The 9,435-nt window shown below is 39.4% G+C and overlaps 1 pseudogene; it reads right to left on the bottom strand.

Annotated features, from left to right (window-relative positions):
- Nucleotides 1-3,073: 3,073 nt before the first annotated feature.
- LOC131269831 (uncharacterized) overlaps nucleotides 3,074-9,435 on the bottom strand; it is a 30,120-nt pseudogene continuing 23,758 nt past the window's right edge.

Raw genomic sequence — 9,435 nt, 5'->3', positions numbered from 1 at the left:
TATTAAGTATCGCATCTACTTTACTTGTCTAATACTCAGGACAACCCGATGACTATATTCAAACTCTTTTAATTCTTGCTATCTAAGACACGGTGTAATTATTTTACTTTTATTGCTAAACCTCGCTGATCCAATCTGCAATCTTTCCAAAATTATCTCAATACCACAATATAGAACCCACTAGGCAAAAACTTGCATGCAAACTCCTAATTTGGTGTCACCTCGATTTCGCCCATACAAAATTTAGGAGAAGTTAGGAAAAGTTAGGAGTTTGAGCCACGGGCTTATGAGCGTGTGTAAGTGAGAACGTACAGCCCAGATCTATGCATGTGTTGGTGCGAACGATGGAATTTATGTATGTAGTAGTGATAAATTTCTTTCGGTTGGCGCCACAAAACACGAATGTCAAAATTAAAATTCGAAGAAATACTGTTTATTTATTAATAATCGCAATTTGGAAGTGAACATTTTTTGGCTCCCAATACATAAGGTAAGATTTCCTCACTTTTAATTACTTAATTATTTTGAAATAATACAATGTGATACTTACAAAAATACTTACTCAATTTTCAGATGGCTTCACCTAAAAAGGGGGATATTAATAACAATACGTTACCAGACTTTGGAAGAGAGTTCCGCTCAATTCGCTGGGCCATATTACGAGTAAAAATTGATGCGGACATTTCTAATGCGAGGCTTGAGGAGCTCCACGTAAAAGTTGACAACCTTACGGCAATGTTCCAACAATTTATGGCAATCCTCGCCAGCACGCCAGTGTAAAATTCCATATCCAAGTCAGTGGAAAATTCCATATCCCAGCCAGTGGTAAATTCGCCGACAGCTGTAGATTCGTTTTGCACAGCAGAGACCATCGAGGAGATAGATTTCCTGGAGGAGAGATTGGAGGAAAAAGCAATGCAAAGCAATTTTAAAAAGTGGGTAAAGCGGTCCATTCGTGAAGGGTCAGCGAAGCAGCGAGCCTGCGACGCACTTTGTTCAATAATAGGGCCAGAAGTACTCGTAAAATTATCGTGGACAGGCAGAGGGCAGAAGGTTGCCATTACAAAGTATAAACATATATTAAACATAATCCAAGAAATAGCAGGAGATTGTTCGAACGAAGATCTAAAAAAGTGGCTGCAGCTGAAGTTGTTGCACAGCGACAACTTAAAAAAAAAAAAAATATATAAATAAATCTAGTTGCCATAAGCTGTAGGATTAGATAGCTTAATAAATTAGTTTAGTAATTTTTTTTTTCATTTTTAGTAGGACTATTGATATAAATGAATGTGAATTATTGCTGTGATGAATTACAAAGAATTGTTGTTATGTTATGAATTAAATATTTGAATTTTTCTAATAAACTATTTCAACTAATTACCTTCAGTGTTCATGTATTTTTTTGTGATTCGATTTGGTGATAATCAGTGTACCGTCGTCAATAACGTCCACCAAAACAAAGGCAATAATAACGAAAGAAGAGACTTTGATTCCGTTTAAGGCAAAAGTTAATTTTAACAAAACTACATGTCACATGCTAAATAACAATCAGTGATGATGAAATAATGATGATGCCCCACCCCTTTCCCGTGTACAGATTGAGTAGAAAATCGATGAATGTATAACGAGAAGAACGTGAATTTATAACAAGAAACTTAAGCGCGCGAATTTCAATCAAGTACACCGTCTTTATGTTTTTTCAAAGCATAAACAACATCATCATCATTATTTTACCATCACCAACCAAATAAAACAAGTTTATTGAATACAAAATGAGGAAGAATACCACCATATTCATTATGTACCCGCCACCAACAGAATATTGAAAATAATAAACCGTATAATGCAAAATATAACATTTCCACTATAACATGCAAACTATAAGGACATGCAAACTATAAGGGCATGCTAACTATAAGGGCATGCAAACTATAAGGGCATGCAAACTATAAGGACATGCAAACTATAAGGGCATGCTAACTATAAGGACATGCTAACTATAAGGGCATGCTAACTATAAGGACATGCAAGCTATAAGGACATGCAAACTATAAGGACATGCAAACTATAAGGGCATGCTAACTATAAGGGCATGCAAACTATAAGGGCATGCTAACTATAAGGACATGCAAACTATAAGGGCATGCTAACTATAAGGACATGCTAACTATAAGGGCATGCTAACTATAAGGACATGCAAGCTATAAGGACATGCAAACTATAAGGACATGCAAACTATGAGTAAATAAAATTTTTAATGTTTAATTAGTAAGGAAAGTGTGTAACAAAGGAGTAAAAAGCATAGATTGGTTAGTGTCTTCTGAAAATTCATCAACATCAAAATAAGCAAGAGGACAGGGAGGTAGGTTAACGGCAACTAATTTACATTTAATTGAGTCAATTTTAAGTTTCACTCTGTTAGAAGGTATACAAGAGTTAAGTTGGTAAATATACAGATCGGTAGACTTTAAGCGTATAGTAGAAACCCCCTCTTTCATGTTAACTTTGAAATAATCTTGCTTATTTTCATATTTCATTCCAATGATCTGTAACACATTTAATTCAGCACAAGTTTCTACTCTCAAAAATTTTACAATATCATTAGATTTAGTTAAAAACCATTGGTTTCTAAAATTAGGAAGCAAAACAAAACTGGATGTAACATGCACTCCAACACCATTTACTGTTAAACAAGGATATTTCTTTCTATTTGAATATAAAGATGCATGAATAGATTCTAATGCTTTTGACCTGCCTGCTACTTGCTCTAAACATTTTGAACCTTTCTTAACACACCGTTTGAAAAACTGCATAAAACTTTCAAAATCATAAGCTGAAAAATTCTCTAACTGTCCATGTACTTCTACGTCTTCGTGAACGTGCAAAAGATTGTGGACGTTACTGCTCATGTGCGTACGACCATAGTGGCTTGAAAAATCTGTTACAAATCTGGAAAGCATTCTATTTGCAAGGGGGATCAACTCTCGGTATGCCGACGAAGAAAAAATGGTAATACTACAAAAGTAAAGCAGGTAATGATTATAACCTTCAGTATGCAAAAAATCTTTGTAAATTACGGGGCTAATGTAGTGAAGGAAAGACCTAAACTCGGTTGCTTTCCAATACTGTATAGAACCAAGAGATCTAAACGGTCTATGTATTTCAGAAGGAAGTTTGGTTTTATCCATGAAGTGCGAAATATTGTCCTTTTGGTCACTGGACCACCGATCAAAGCTTTGCATTTTGTTGTTCAAAAAGCCTAAAAGAATTTTACGACTGACACCCAAATCAATAAGGTGCAATCGGTCAGCTACAGGAAAATTACTGATCATATTCAAATTAATAATATCCTCTAAAGGAGACCGTTTTGTTTTGTGATGCTCCTTGTCATCCCTTGAACGGAAGCTGACATCTGTACGTGGTGGTGCAGGTGGAGAGTCGAAAATTACCTTACCCTCCGGCCGTACATGCACTCCAACGATAGTGCACTTCGTGCATCCATGTTTCGCCGAAAATCCCATAACCGACTTAATAAAAGCCCGGGCTGGTGAATCAGCGATAAAAGCACCCACACGTACCTGCACTATTTCCTCGCCAAAGTTAATACCAGTCGATTGAAGCATGTTTAACTCCTGCACGAGTGGGCGCAAAAATGGTTCCAAGTTATCTGGTTTTTTTTGGCCGCAAAATATGCTGGCAACCATCACCGGACATTCGGGCAATTCTTTAATTTTAAACAGAATTGGCCAAAACTGCGTTGCACTACTTTTAAAAAGAGGAAGACCATCAATGAAAAATTGAAGGCTAAAACTCGTCACTCCTGGATTGCTTTCTTTAAAAAAAATTCTTCAGAGCGTTTTCAATCCCTGAGTACCAAAAATCTCCACCAGGTAGTTTTTGGATTTCATGTGAAACTTTGGGAATTTCCAAAAGAGTACGAGAATCCTTAGGAAGATCGTCGTGACCGAACTTCCTCAAAATTGCCAGCATCAAATCTAAATAATTACGTGAAAAAAGACCTACATTCCCCAAATATTTTAAAGCCTCTTGCAATGTTTTAAAAGAATCTAAGAGACTATACGCTTCTGTCCAAAACTTTTCAGTTGGCCCTTCACCACCAGCTTCATTTCTGTGTCCAGCATTTTCTTCGGCATCATCAAAACCATCAGTGTTAGTATTACTATTTATACCTTCTACCCCTCCACCAGTATTCTTAAAAACGATTTCAGGACATACGGTGTTAGTATTATTAATATTTACATCTACACACCTACTACCGCCACCAGTACCTTGAGAATCATCATCATCGTGCAAGTTATCTGAAAAGATAAAAACAAAAAGGTAGAATTAGTAGAGTGGCAAACAAAAGTTCTTTAACACATTTATTTGCGTATCTTGGAGCCTTAGGTAGTGCTGCAGAGTGTTATTCAACAAGTTTTATGCTTATAGTCAAAAACGTTAAATGGTTTATAATATTTGGTACAATGCACTGAGATATGGTAATCCATATGACTTCGAGCAGAAAAAAGAAAACACGACAGGATGCACAACTGTAATTCTATCTTCCGGACGGTTCTAGTAAGGGATTTGTTAAACTCCGTGTTTGCTACCCGTTACCGTAAGCTCTTTAAATAACACAGATAAACCACAATGGTACCAAGTTTCGCACATGACGCAAATTTTATAAACTTAATATGAACTAAATTATAACCCAAATCATCGGATATCACCGGAGAGGACCCGGGCATGAACATGGAAACATTACATTCCGTTAGACCACAAAACACAAAAACAAATCTTCCGAATGATGCGCACTCCCCGGATGGTGTTGAAAATCCACTTTCAATGTATGAAACAGGTACAAAATAAGTGAAACTAGTTAGCATCCTATGTAATTTTTTCCCAAAAGGAAAATAAACAAGATCTTTCACATAGTTTGCACCCCCGACAAGCTTAGCATTTTAACGCACAACAACGCCAAATATAAATTCTTCGCGGGTAAACGATTTGCGATCGAAATGATAATATTTAATGTTTTAAAACTACACAAAAAACGCACATTCACGGTAGCCTTTTTACAATATAATTCTAAAACAAAAACACATAACACTTACCTAAGACTGAGCCAGCAGGTGCCGGAGCTGAACCGGAGCCCGACGCCTGCATTTCAAGATATTCTGCATCGCAAGCTCGTTCTTCTTCCTCTAGAAATCGACGACGCTTCCGATAGATGGATGATTTAGAAGTCATGTTGAAATCTTGGTTCAGGATTGCTCTTTTTCTAAAAAGATTCAAAACATAGGTTAGTTCTATTCGCTTGTTGTTTTGTTTCTGAGCCGGCTTCTCGAACTTGTCATTTTTTCACTGACTTTCTTCCACGCACGATTCCACTAACACAAACACACAGATTTTTGAATCGCTGTGTCCAGACACGGGAAGTTATGTTTATACCACCCGGGTTGGATCCGACAGAACGTTGATTTATACAGATGAGCGGGACAGATTATGACGACCTACGTGTTAAAAAGAGATGGCATACTCGACAACTTGGGTGCAAAGACCGAAATATGGGCCAAGAGGGATCGGGGGTGGGAAAACTTGTATGGTAACGGCTAAATTGACTAGTGGGAAGGTGTAGCAAAATGACAGGAAGGCAGTTTACGCTCGTGACAGATAATCAGGTAATTACCAAAATACATAGAGCATAAAGGCATACCAGTAATGTCAGCCCTACGAATGCAACACTACGCTACGTACTTACAAGGGGTTGACTACAAAATTCGGTTCAGAAAGGCCGCCGATAATGCCAATGTAGATACTATTTCACGCCTGCCTTTAAACGAGCAAGATACTAGTCAGATATAAACCTTGGTCGCGCCAAGCGTGACAGACGTTACTTATCATATAGTGACATACGCTACATGTCATAGTGCTAGGAGACAGGAAATAAAAACGGCGTGGTCAGAAGTGACACACTCGCATACAGAAAGCCGGCTGGTCAAGACGTGTTAAACAAGTGGTATCCGAAAGAGTAATAATATGGCAGATAAAGAAAGAGAAGTGCCTTCCGGAAAGGAAAGCACAAGCCTACTTCGGTCAGCTCGCTGGTGCTATCGAGTATTAGCATAAATGCGGTATCGCTCATCGTGATATAAAGCCTGAGAACATCGTGTTGGATGCGAACGATACCGTAAAGTTGATAGATTTTGGATTTACTTGCTGCTTGTCGAAGGTAGATGATGAGGATGAGCTGCGGCTGTCGGAAACCTTCTGTGGGAGTTTCGCATTCACCAGCCCGGAGTTCGTCATTTGTAGACCGTACGCTCCGCAATCGTGCGACTTATGGACATCGGGAGTAGTTCTCTACATGATGTTGTTTGGCAGACATCCTTACGCCACCTGCAAAAAGAGCTACGTAAAAAATATATGTACGAACAGTTGAAGATCATATCGAAGGGCTACAGCTTCTCGCAAAATGTAACGGTAAGCGACGAAGTGAAGAAGCTTTTTAAACAAATCTTCATTCTTGTTGAAAACCGCAGCAACGCTACTAACATGCTACAAAGGAGGAGGAGAACAAATCAGAATCGAAGAAAGAGTCAACTCCGCAACTGGTGTACCTTCTCGAGCTGGAACAGATTGTGCAGGACCTGATGGAGATTTCTAGAAGCGAACCATCACCGAAACGCAACAATGGTGAACCGTTGGTAATGGTGAACGGGAATGAAACTTCGTTGACATTTAATGGGCATTTGTTCCATTGTGGAGATTCAATAACAATCAAGGGACTTCAGATGAATTCGATTTCAGGTACAATTACCCGTTTTTCCCAGGAAAGCCTGTATTTCAAATATGATAACCTGGACAGTGAGCAGTGTACCATTCTCTACCCTCTCAACAACCTGCTTAAGAAGGACGTACCATTCAAATGGAAGAAGGAACAAGATAGAGCGTTCCAAAAAGTAAAAAAAGATATCCAATTCAACGGATGCTTTTTACATTATTCACCAGAACTTCCTCTCTTGTTAGCTGCAGATGCTTCTCCATATGGAGTTGGTTCCGTTTTGAGCCACGAATATCCGGACGGTGCAGAAAGGCCTCTCCAGTTTGCGTCTCAGACGCTGAACAAAGTTCAACAAAAGTACATGCATGTTGACAAGGAGGCATGTGCGATCATCTTCGCGGTAAAGAAATTTTTCCAATACTTATACGGAAGGCAGTTTACGCTCGTGACAGATAATCAGGTAATTACCAAAATACATAGAGCATAAAGGCATACCAGTAATGTCAGGCCTACGAATGCAACACTACGCTACGTACTTACAAGGGTTTGACTACAAAATTCGGTTCAGAAAGGCCGCCGATAATGCCAATGCAGATACTATTTCACGCCTGCCTTTAAACGAGCAAGATACTAGTCAGATATACACCTTGGTCGCGCTAAGCGTGACATACGTTACTTATCATATAGTGACAGACGCTACCAGTCATAGTGATAGGAGACAGGAAATAAAAACGGCGTGGTCAGAAGTGACACACTCGCATACAGAAAGCCGGCTGGTCAAGACGTGTTAAACAAGTGGTATCCGAAAGAGTAATAATATGACAGATAAAGAAAGAGAAGTGCCTTCCGGAAAGGAAAGCACAAGCCTACTTCGGTCAGCCTGCTGGTGCTATCGAGTATTTGCATTAATGCGGTATTGCTCATCGTGATATAAAGCCTGAGAACATCGTGTTGGATGCGAACGATACCGTAAAGTTGATAGATTTTGGATTTACTTGCTGCTTGTCGAAGGTAGATGATGAGGATGAGCTGCGGCTGTCGGAAACCTTCTATGGGAGTTTTACATTCACCAGCCCGGAACTCGTCATTTGTAGACCGTACGCTCCGCAATCGTGCGACTTATGGGCATCGGGAGTAGTTCTCTACATGAACAGTTGAAGATCATATTGAAGAGCTAAGTAAAAAATATATGTACGAACAGTTGAAGATCATATCGAAGGGCTACAGCTTCTCGGAAAATGTAACGGTAAGCGACGAAGTGAAGAAGTTTTTTAAACAAATCTTCATTCTTGTTGAAAACCGCATCAACGCTACTAACATGGTATAGCTAGAATATCAATTATAAATTCACTATAGATCAGGGGCAGAAGCGGATCAATCCGTTCGGGGGCCCCAAGCGGTTGGATAAACGGGGCCCTCCATACATTTCCATTGCTCTAAGTGTTTCTATACTTATGGCCAAAATTGGACTTATTTTTTACAACAGTTAGCAATCCTTTATACATATTTTTAGCAATCCTTTATACACGTAAAGGACCCATATTTGCTTATTTTATGAAATCAGATATTAGATCTTCATTATCTGAAAATAATCACTCTGAATTGAATTTTTATTTTTTTAATTTAATGGGTTTTTAAATCGCTCTCAAATTATCAAATCTTTTTATCAATTTTAACAGCGATGACGAAAACATTTTAAATTATTTTTTGCTGGTGGACCGTAAATTGAGAGCATTTGAAGTCAAACGGACATTATTAGATGGGAAAGAAGATTCATGAAAACATATTCTGGCAAGGTTTTAGGAGAAAATTAACAATGGTTAAGCAATATCAAAATATATCTGTACTAACTTTGATCAAAGTATGTGTACCGCTGCGAGAATAAATAAAATTGGTAGTTACTTTTGCGGTCTGGGGTTTTCATCACGGGGCCCTCTTAACACTTTGTTGACGGGCATCTTTTACCCAAAACTAGCTGTTGTCACCGAGTTTAGCCACGGCGTGTACGATATGCTTGTACCCACCTTTTCCGCCAATTGTTTTTGTTTTCTTTATAAATCGGCAACGAACGAACGATCGAAACGGAAACGATGAATCGAACGATTGGACGAAAATGTCCGGCTTTTCGTCGGCAACGTTGAGTCAAAAACAGACGAAGATCTTCGTCTCCCGTCAACAAAGTGTTAAGTTCGGGGCCCCCCGCGGCCGCTCAGTCCGCTCATAGGTAGATCCGCCTCTGACCGCAACACCGCAAAAATCGGGTGATGGCAAGTACTCATGTGTTTGTATAACGCGGCGCGCTTCGACCGCAACCCCAATCGCAAAAATCGGATACTGTTCGGACCTCTCACTCTAAATCTGCACTTTCTTTCTTGCTTCCACTCGCACAAGGGTATGCAACCACTTTCTGCCGCGACACCGAGCTGCGAGTGTATGCGTGAGCCATGCATGAATTTACTCCCCGCATCACGCATCCCCCCTTTGGGTCCCACGAACTTGCATCGTTCGTTTCCTCCATTCTTCATGCCCCGCGGTCGTTGTCCTGCGTCTGTCGTTTTAAATCGTTTTCTGTCTTTTTTGCGCTTTTTTTTCTCTTTTGCTCATCTTTGGCTACGCGCCAAAACTATGAAGTGACGTCACATTGCATTTGT

The sequence above is a fragment of the Anopheles coustani genome (assembly GCF_943734705.1).
Source record: "Anopheles coustani chromosome X unlocalized genomic scaffold, idAnoCousDA_361_x.2 X_unloc_1, whole genome shotgun sequence".
Lineage (NCBI taxonomy): Eukaryota > Metazoa > Arthropoda > Insecta > Diptera > Culicidae > Anopheles > Anopheles coustani.
The sequence above is the reverse complement of the archived record's forward strand: the minus strand, read 5'-3'. Positions and strand labels throughout refer to the sequence as shown.